The following is an 11421-nucleotide window of genomic DNA, read 5'->3' as shown; positions in this document are numbered from 1 at the left end:
CAGAATACACCTATGGCAGGGCCTTTAGACAGAGTCCAGTGCTGGGACAGACCAGGCAGTTTACCATTTTGGTGGTAGACACTTTGGCCCTGATTTATTAAAGCTTTCCAAGGCTGGAGAAGGAGACACACTTTTATCAGTTAGTATCCAAATCTGGAATGGATTTCTTAAAAGTCATTTGCTATTTGTTAGCAAATATTTTCAATCCTGGACCAGATCCATTCCAGGTTTGCTGGATCACCCAGCTTCACTGATGAAAGTCTATCTTCTCCAGTCTTGGAGAGCTTTATTAAATCAGAGCCTTTATTGCGCGCTGTATTGGACTTAAAGTGGCTGCATTGGATTACTGGGTGGATTAGGCCCCAGCAGAGTATGCGTAACCCAGGGCCTGTAGACTGGAAAGTTTACCCTGTTTGCAGTAAGTACTTTATTGTAAACTGTGGTAGACCTAACCTGGTGGTTTGTTTATAATTATACTTACACTTAAACTATATTTATTTGTGAAAAAACATTTTAGGTAGATGTGCTGCAGCTCTTGGTAATATGATATGCAGGTAATCATCTAGGAAAATAGAACAGAAATTAAGAACAATAAGGGGTATACAGTACATTAGACCAAGTGCCAAAGTCAAGCATTATTGGTCACTGGATTATTTCACAAACTCAACTGTTAACAGTTAGCCATCTTAAAGATCTAACATACCACATGTTGTAATAATTGCTTTATATCTACTTATTTTACATTTTCAGAGAAATGCAATTCTTGTGACAGATAGCTAAGGGGTACATGTACTTACTACTACATCCTCATCTACATTTCCCCATTACAGCTTCATACAAGGTGAGTGGCCAGCTATTGGGGAAAAGTGGGAAGTGGACTGTTATGTGTAGCAGGGCAGTGCGTTTTGATAAGAAGAGTTTTTTTGTGTTGTAATGATGCCATAGTGATGACATTTTAAGAGGTGTTAGCCACAAATGTCCCCAGTAAAACTAGTAGAAAAAGAGGAAGAAAAAGACAGGCTTTTATTGGGCAAACTTTTTTCTTAAAAACAGACAATTTTATTTAATTAATATTAAACCAAATTTTTTTCTAGAGGTGGCTCACATTAACCTGTAATATACAGTAAGAGGAGGGAATACATTCCTCATACACCTATTAATTCTATACACTAAACAGAATCCTCCTGTGCTAGACCTATGCTAACACAGGTTCACTCTTCTAAAGATTATGGAGTGATCAAAACGCATTAAACAAAATATGATAGCAGCAAAATCTTGTTTCCCCTCCCAACGAGTCTCGCCCCGTGGGGCTTCTTCAGGGGAATAAGGGACCTTAAAAATTATGATGATATAAAGTATAATCAATATATATTACAAAAAATTACATTAAGGGATATGAAGTTAATAGTATATTCTTATATAAAAAGCTCACTTGGTAAGATTGCTGAAGCTTTTAACCAAATAGAACAGACACCGTATGCCGGCTAATGATCAGGGATACAGAAAAGATAAAACCAAAAGGGTGGTTTGGACAGACTAATCAAAGAAAGAGATACATAAAGATATACAAAGTGTTAGCCAGTGATTGATATGACACTAATACTAAATAAAAGTGTTTTGTATGTAATAAAATCTTACTTCAATCCCCTGCTGTTGTTATAAAGAGAAGTAGTTTGGTACTGGATGGTGTTCCTGACCTGGTAATTGATTATAATTGTTCAGAGGTCTTAAATTGAGTATAGCTAAATAAAGGTTGTTAAATAATGACAATAAGGTTGGAATTGAGAATATGTAAGTGTTGGTTTGTGTTTAATATGAAATGAACAAAAAACATTATTCATTGAACCAAATAAGGATGATTCGGTTGCGGTACAATCTATGATCAAATATAATATAAAAGGGAAAATACATGGACGATTCAAATCAATGTATTATGTAAATCAACCACTAGAGGGCATACTCGTACCATTCATCTGTGACTTGTATATGAGGACATGCAATAAATTCTTCAATTAAAATCTGTCAACAGATCCCTAAAGAAAAAGTAGTTGTAGTTGTAGAAATTAAGAAGTATTGTTCTATATATAACTGAATTGTTCGGGTGGATAATAGCTCAGATCAACATCAATTCAAAGAACATATGATAGACTGCTGAAGTTGTAGAAGGCTTGTTAGTGAATACAACAAATCTAAGGGGAAGAATGAGGAGGTATGAGTGCTTTAAAATAGTACTGGCATGTATCAAAGATTTAGAGGAAGGAAGGAGATCTACTTATTATTGATGGTTCATTTGTTGGGGAAGTAGGGGTGCGGGCAGATCGGTGGCAGACGTCCAAAAGCCACCATAGTCTGTCCTTAAATGGGTTAAAAGAAATAGGGTATCGCGCATACGCCAGAATCAGCACACGTGCAGCACTCAGGTTGACAGCTTAGTGGAGCTGGGCAACTTCCGCCCAAACATGGTGACTGCGCATGTGCCGTAGTCAGCGCACGCACAGTCACCAAGTTTTTTTTTTAATTACGTTTTCTTTAAAAAAAAATTCCATATAGGCAGCAGTGACGCACCCTCCTTTCTCCCATGTCCCCTGGTTGTCCTTCATTAATGGTGAATGCAGTTGACAGTCTTTTCTTAGCATAGCATTTCATCCACTTTAATAGTGTAGAGACTTTTTTAAATTATTTTGTCTGAGAGTAAATTCACTTTCATTCTTATCACAACAAAAAAAGCTTTTGATTGAACTAAGAAATGATTTCTGCAAAAATTAATTTTTTTCCAAATAGAATACCAGCACATTTGCTCCTGGGAGTAAGTGTTAAAGTAGAGCAGGACGGATAGACCAAAAACAATTAAATCAACTGCCAAGTAGTGTGTACATCCCCCTTGTGCCAACAAAACAACTCTGAACCTTTGGGGCATAGATTTCACAAGACCTTGGAAGTTGGCCTATGGTATCTGTCAGGAGATCCTTTAAGTCTCACAAACTTCACAAGCCCATGTTTTCTCTACTTTCTGCTGGGGCAGCCATGGTCTTCCTGGAACATATATGGGAATTCCTCCTCTTGCAAATCATATAAAGTGTCATTATCTTGTTCAAAAAGCACAGCAACCAACAGTGTCATGTCCTGGGATCTTCTGCCCTGTTAGGTGATCAGGCTAGATGAGAGCTGTCCCACATCTACTGCGGCATTGAATGGGAAGGGTTGCTGCTACATAGTCAGCCCCACTGTGCCAACAGGAAATATGTTCATTTCCTTCTTCACTATTCTTTACTAGTTTCTGGCAGAAAATAAAATAATCCTTGTTGGCTTCCTAGAGGCATAGTTCTTACATCCTTAGTCAATTATTTCAGTTTCAGGGCCTAAGGGGAAATATATGGAGAAACTTACCTCATTACAGGGTACCTTGATTTGCAGAATTAATCTGCCTCTGTGTTGTTCATTGGGCCCAAGTTAGCTGGCACTGCATGAGAAACAGATTTTGGGAAGTCCTGTTTTGTTTATCTAAAACATGTAAAGCAATTAAAGTTTAAAAAAGTGCCTTTTCTGAGGTGATGGTATTATACCGTTTTTAAGGCGCTGGGATAAATAAGACTATTAAGGTGGTGAACTTGATCCCTGTTGGGGAATGGGCATTTTACTTCACTTTACTTGTGTTAGGTGCCATTATCTTTTATGCAGAGCAGGTAAATAAAAACTCTAATAAATGCCCAGAATGTGAATACACTTGGGAACTCCTGCCCCTGAGGTTCTCTGAGGACATCTGGTGGTAAGTTCTGGCAATAACACCACCTTGTACTGAAATAATATTCGTGTATCCCAGCACTGTATTCTGAGGACATCTGGTGGTGAGTTCTGGCAATGACGCCACCTTGTATTGAAATAATATCCCTCTGTGTATCCCAGCACTGTACTCTGAGGGCATCTGGTGGTAAGTTCTGGCAATGACGCCACCTTTTACTGAACTATTATCCATCTGTGTATCCCAGAACTGTACTCTGAGGACATCTGGTGGTGAGTTCTGGCAATGACGCCACCTTGTACTGAAATATTGTCCCTCTGTATATCCCAACACTGTACTCTGAGGACATCTGGTGGTGAGTTCTGGCAATGACGCCACCTTGTACTGAAATAATATCCCTCTGTGTATCCCAGCACTGTACTCTGAGGACATCTGGTGGTGAGTTCTGCCAATGACGCCACCTTGTACTGAAATAATATCCCTCTGTGTATCCCAGCACTGTACTCTGAGGACATCTAGTGGTGAGTTCTGGCAATGACACCACCTTGTACTGAAATAATATCCCTCTGTGTATCTGTGGATACTAAAGATTCAGGCTAATGCCTCACTTGATTTTCCTCAATTGAAAACTCCTTTTATTGCTGTTCCCTTAAATATGCTTATCACATATGTACTTCACAAATATCACTGGAGGGAAGATGTTCTAATATTAGAAAAATACCCCACAGTCAAAGACAGGTTAATGGTGAGGCCACCCAACACTAATTATGACCTTTTAGTGGAAGCTGGAAAAATGGCATTACCTAACCACAATTATTTCACTTGGTTTATAGGTATGTAAAAAATGGGTTCCCTGAAGAGCTGAAAGTTATTTCAGGGGTTCCCCAATGTTAAAGTTGAGAAAGTGTTCTGTAACCCATGCACAAATATCATACCCCAAGGTAGGACCAAGTACCATCTGACCTGCAATTTACTGTATGTGGAAAATATGTTCTACTTAGTTCCTCATCAGATTCAAAAAGTACACAACCCCAACTATCAATTTCTGAAAGGTCAAATTGATCATAACAGACTTCGAGATACCTTCAGTACAGACTTCCTTTAATTACATTTTTATTGAATGCGAACTTTGTCATACATAAAGACTTTGTGACCTGAGTCAACAAAAAATATGCTTTATTATAGCATAAATCCAAATGTTTTCCCCAGACAGAAACTTAATTATTTCCAATATCCAGACAAGGAATTGAACTGCAGATAGAAAATTATGGGTAATTTATGTCAAACATTCAATCAATTCCATTGTCTAATATTGGTCATTTCTAAGAGGATATTTAGCAAATGCAAACATACAATGACAGATTTACAGGTATAATAATGTCAGATTACTAAAATTCCAAGTTCTGATCTGAGCTTGGAAAAAAAAAGCCGTTTCTCTGAACTATTATTCATAACCATTATTCAGGAAGAAGATTGGAAGTGAAAATCTATGAACACAACCTATGTTCACAGGAAACAATGCGTCTCAGCCCTATACATTTGAGTATAGTCTAGATTTGAATGATATTTCACTTTTGAATTGAATAATTGTACAATATTGCATAATGTATATTTAGCATACAGTATATATTCAGCCTAGGATGTGTTGATGGATATTTTTTGTGGTATTTTCCAATGGCATTGATTGGCATTCTTTGTGGTATTTTATCATGTAGCACATGGTTTATTGGTACCAATTTCACTATATAAATATTGGATAATAAAAATAATAATACAAATTAGTAAAATACCTGAAACCTGCATATAACATACATAATATATTTGCAACTCCTAATATGTAACACAAAAAAGGGGTGCAGTGCACAGTCTGTGATGGCAGCATTTGGGGAGGTGACTGGGGTAAATTTGAACCCTAAGCAGTATGTGTGAACACGCACTTCCACAATTCTAGCATTTCCTGTCCTTCTTTTGTGCTGGGAAAATTTACAGCTGTGAGCTGTATATTTGCTGTATATTAGCAGTTTTAGGTGCTCAGTTCCTATTGACTTGTGTTTACCATTTGTTTGCCATGGCCACATTCTGACATCAAGCTGCCTAAAGCATGACTTTATTGTAGCACCTTTGTGTACGAGCTTTCCCCACTTGTAGCGTAAAATAATTTAGTTATATCTGATGCAATAAATATGAAGTTGAAGAAAGAATGCCGTTTGCTTTAGAGCATATTCAGACCTGCAGTATTTTACCACGGCACTTGCTGCCCCCAGGTGCCTACTGTCAAACACTAGGCACCCAGAAACAGTAACAGACTGTCACTGCTTTAATAGTTATAACGGTAATATATTATATTTAGTGTGGTAGTAATAATATATAGTGTACTTGTGCTATCAAAATGTTAACCAATATAGGGTATTAATAAAATGCAACAATCATAAAATCAATACCAGCTTTAAGCAGCACACATCAAAAGTGGTAAATCTTCATAAACATGTATAAACTATGTGACCGCATATATTCTTCATCCTGTTTGTACTGTTTTTATTTCTTTGTACCATGATTGTGAGGAAAATTTTGTATTTTTGACATTTAAAGAAAACCATGGATGCCTGGGATGTTTAAAACTGTTAGTCAACTCCATAAATATTGAGTATATTGAGAACTTGTTTTAGAGATTTTTTTATTGCCTGCTAAAAATTAGATTTAATTGAATGCCCATACCTAGACATAAATTTGCCTTAAGCAAAACCCTGAAAATAAAAGTATTTGTGAAAAATACTGTTTACCACAGCATGTCTATATAACCCTTATTTCAAAAAACATTTTACAAATGTAAATATCCTGTCCATCAGTTTATATTAAGCTATCCTGTCTTTGTTAGCTGAACACACGGTGATACAGAAGCATGTCTCCTACTTTATTTGTCTCCAGATAGCGAGATAACTTCTCTTTGCGAAAGCACGAGCTTCTCTCCCCTGCGCATTGTGGTAGTTCTCACCCCAGGCGCACCTGTGCCCTCCACAAGTAAAGCGGAACTAAACTAATGAAGTATATTCAGATGTTAACTAACCCTTTAACTGCAATATAAATGTTTTTGTTGTTTTTTTGGGTTTCCTATACCTAAAGAATGTTTTCACAAACTTTGAAGGGGTGAATTTGAAGAGCAAAAGAAACTAGAGCAATAAGAAAAAGTGAATCTGACAGGGAAACCGATAAAATGAGCCAAAATAGGATCAAATCCACCGTTGAAAAATGTATAAATAAACCCCTAATGTTCACTGGGGTGCTATTTAAAATAAACGGCACATTGATGCTCCACAACATACTACTGCTTGGTATAGATGCATGGGGGCCCTAAAGGTCCAAGGTTTGTAGTCATATAGAATCTTGCACTCTGTTAATATTTCAGATTACTGCAATCTGTACTTTTACATGTTTGATATAATATGATCTGGAGGTATTACTATATACTACTGTATACTACTTTCCATCCATTGAAATATTGTTTTTTTAGAGAGGTGTAAATGTTTCCAACTTTTAATTGACTACAGGTGTAAATGTTTCCAACTATTAATTGACTACACATCTGATTCCTTTTCAAACATAGAGATGTTTGATATAAGACAGATGTTGATGTAATGTTTATTGCATTTGTTCTAATGGATTAGGTCTGAGAAAACCCACAATTAAGCAACAAAATTTTCAGAATGGAAAAATTCCTATTTCATTGCATAATATCAGTTCAAATCTTGTGTAACACTGGAGCCATTGTCCACTAAACAAAGCATCAAAATGGGCTTTTCCACATATCACACTAGGTCACATCTTGTATGAAGACACATGAATACAAGGTATATAAGGAGATTTGGAATAAAACGTGCAAACCACCTTTGATCATTTTAAGATTGTTTCCTTTTTCATAGAAATTAGTTGGAATATTACAGTGGAAGAATATTGAAAGCTGTGGTTTTGACATGGATGGGGATTAGATTTACTTTTATTGAAAGACATTTGTTTGATATTTGTTTGAGACCGATTTTATTTTTCATTCATTAAAAGACACATTGTTTTATTCTTTACCTTTTGTCAATGCTTTAGGCAATGTGTTTAACAATAATTTTAGGACTCTATTTTTAAAATAATTATCCACTTTGTAAGATCTGTAGTATTTTTGTTAGTTTTACAGGAATATTACATCAGAGATTTTATAAGGTAGATATGAATAAAATGGGGATAGTCAAAAAAGTAAAAGATAATACAGAAGGGAGATGTATGAAGACTGACTTATTGAGATATGTAATAGTTAGATAACTTAATAGCAGTTAATAAACTTGGTAGGTCTTGTGTTTACCAACAGTGGAGCCAAGCAGATGAGCCGAGCAGATGAGATGAGCCAAGGGGCACAACATAGTTTTCAATAATCTTAGGAATGTTGTATGCAGTAAATTTTGTGTTTGACTCATTTCTGATTAACTATTCTAATTCTCAATGGAAAGTTTCCTGAAGCCTTAGAGATGTTTGATACATTTTCTCGTTCATGATTCCCAACTTGTTTTTGAATAATAGTAGTTAATATTAGTTTTGATTATTGTTTGACTTTCCCAGCTATACTTTAGGCATTTTACAACATTGCAATAATCCATTCAAAACAGATGTCAGTCTTGCCAAGGCGAATACTACATTTGCATCAAATAGACTACAAGACATTTGTTAATGTAATACAGTATAGTGTCTTGTGAAGCTAGCTGTAATTCTGAAAATTTTTGATCCTTTTTTATCTCTTTGATCCCAATGAAATAGTTTTGTTATGTCTGTCTAAAAAGTTAAAAACAATAACTGTTGACCCTGCTAGAAATGTAATAGCTGTCCTGTTCATACTTTCTGTGTTATCTCAAGGAAGTCCCAGATTTGTATCACCGACTACAAAGCAACTAATAAACATTTTGTAGAAATTTAGATAGTGGGAGAGATTCAACTGTTTAACAATGGCCAACTGGGCAAAGCCGACACCATTTGGCCCAGGAACAGGCATGTAGTGTTAAACCACAAAAGCTGGTTAGGACAGAAGTGCATTTCTAGCAGATGAACAGGTCTTTTCCAGTATTTTGCATGTGATAAAGAATATGAAGATATTGCAGAAATCTGCTGCATGCGTGTTGTTGTTTTGTTTTTAATTTTGCCGATACATAAGCTGTAAAGTGAACCTGTGATATCCTATAGTACAGTGGTCACCAACTTTTCTGGCAGCAGAGCCTGGTCTCACACATTGCTCTGCCATTCTCAGCAGCTCCTGTGTAAGCAGTGTGAGGGGGGAGCTTGCTCTACTGTTGATCACGCTCCTGTCATCACATTGGCTAGCTCCAGAGCAGTGTAGGGAGGGCCACTGGTGCTCCCGCTGCCTGCACTCCTGCCTCCTGTCATCTGCTGCCCCGAACACATTAGCCACAAACTGGCACTGGTCAAACTGGCCAGGGGGCTTGAGGACCTGTTAAAAAAATAAAAGCATTGGTAATTTCTAACTGCCGTATAAGATGCACTTTTTCTTCTCCAAAACTGGGGGGAGAGTGATCAGAAGGGGAATTTGAATGGCAGAGTGATCAGAAGGGGAATTTGAATGGCAGAGTGATCAGAAGGGGAATTTGAATGGCACAGAGTGATCAGAAGGGGAATTTGAACGGAACAGAGTGATCAGAAGGGGAATTTGAATGGCACAGAGTGATCAGAAAGGGAATTTGAATGGCACATGAGTGATCAAAAGGGGAATACCGGGACATACCGGGTTGCCTGGACATTGGGCTTTTGTAGATGGGAAAATGCAGTTTGCTTTCAAATTAATTCTTGTTTCTATGTCTACAGGTCATAAAGGTACCTGCTACCATGTTCAAAGGAGAACCATACAAAGATAAATGAACAGGCTTGTTCTTCTGACTCATCCTTTCAAAAATCCAGTTTACTGGGAGAGAAGGAAAATGATTTTGTCTCCATCTTGTATCAGAATTATCAATGAGAAATATTAGGAAAGCTGACTGCGTTGTGACAGGTGATTGTCCTGTAAATCTCATTAAAGCTACGTACACACTTCCAATAACTATCGTTTGTAAACGAACTACCAACGATCCTGAATGATATCTTTGAACGATCGTACAGCACCAATTCTGTACATGCAGATAACGACACGATCTTTCAACGATATTGTACACATGATAGATGCGATCGTTTGAACGATACAGGAAGTGATGTGGACCAGAGGAAGTGAATAGTGTGTACAAACGATCAGGTCAAACAAACGACATCACCACACTGCTCCTTTGTCCTTCTGTGCAATATGCCCTTCAAAGTTTTCTAAAGCAGCTCTTGCTTTGATGTGTCTGCTTAGTGCTGAAGAGGAGGAATGTGGTGTAAGGATTGGTTGTTGGACCGAGACAACATTTCACATGAGAATCTGTTACGGGAACTCCACAACTTATTCCCAGATACTACAAGAATTATCTTCGTATGTCGAATGTCCGTTTCCAGCAATTACTTTCTGCAGTTTGACCTTTTCTGCAGAAACAAGATGCAGAGCAGAGGTTGATCGCCACGCTGGGATATCACCGCAAGCAATGGGTCATATTATCCCCGAGACATGTGCAGCAATTATCGACTGATTGAAAGATGAGTACATGAAGGTAGAGGCCCCATACAATCATTAAAACAAAATGACACATTTGCTTCATAAGGCTGGGTCTACATGGACGTTTTGTAAAAAGGCATGTAAACGTTCCTACTGAGTTTATAAGCGTTTTTATGCACTTATTTTAACGTTTTAAAACTTTTTTTAGATGCTGGAAAAAGCTGAAAAACGTCTATGCCGCGTTTATCCGCGTTTTACCGCGATTCTACAAGCGTTTTAGCACTTGGTAGAAATGCAAATTGTAACCCTGGGCAGTGATTTCTGCAAGTACAGGAAGTACATACATCCCTGCATACATGTGATAATGTGATCATGCAACAGTACAGTGACAAATGTAACAGTATACACAGAATAGAGTGAAAAGAGTGCAAAGTGAAGCACAATTAAAGACAATGACTACACACAAGTGATAATGAATGACATCATTTGCAGGTGTGAAAAGCACCAAAAGCAAACACAATGGCAGACAATCTTCACACATGCTGGCATAGGTGTTACCGGTAATTTTTAACAGCATAGTACATGTAATTAATCATGCATGACACATGGAATAGTGACACAGGACACAGGCTATTGTTAAAACGTTTGTAAAAGCCTCCATTGAAATCAATGGAAGCTTTTTTATTGACAATTTCTAGCATGCATAAACGCAGGAAAACGCTCCCATTAAAATCAATGGACGCGTTTTCCCGCGATTTCCCGCAATTTACCAGCGTTTTAATTTTTTAAACGTTGCAAGCAACGTTTAAAATACAGCTCAAAAACGTGCCTGAAGGAATCGTCCTGGTGTAGATTAGCCCATTGGAATGCATGGGGACTTCAAACATGGGCTTTAAAAGCCTCATGTTAAACGCTGGGGAAACAGTCCGTGTAGACTTAAGCTACGTACACACTTCCAATTATTATCGTCGGAAAACGAACGACGAACGTTCCTGCACGATATATATGAACGATCGTATAGCACCGATCCTGCACATAGAGTTAACGACACGATCGTTCGTAGATATTGTACACA

The sequence above is a fragment of the Pyxicephalus adspersus genome, chromosome 5 (assembly GCF_032062135.1).
Source record: "Pyxicephalus adspersus chromosome 5, UCB_Pads_2.0, whole genome shotgun sequence".
Classification (NCBI taxonomy): domain Eukaryota; kingdom Metazoa; phylum Chordata; class Amphibia; order Anura; family Pyxicephalidae; genus Pyxicephalus; species Pyxicephalus adspersus.
The sequence above is the reverse complement of the archived record's forward strand: the minus strand, read 5'-3'. Positions refer to the sequence as shown.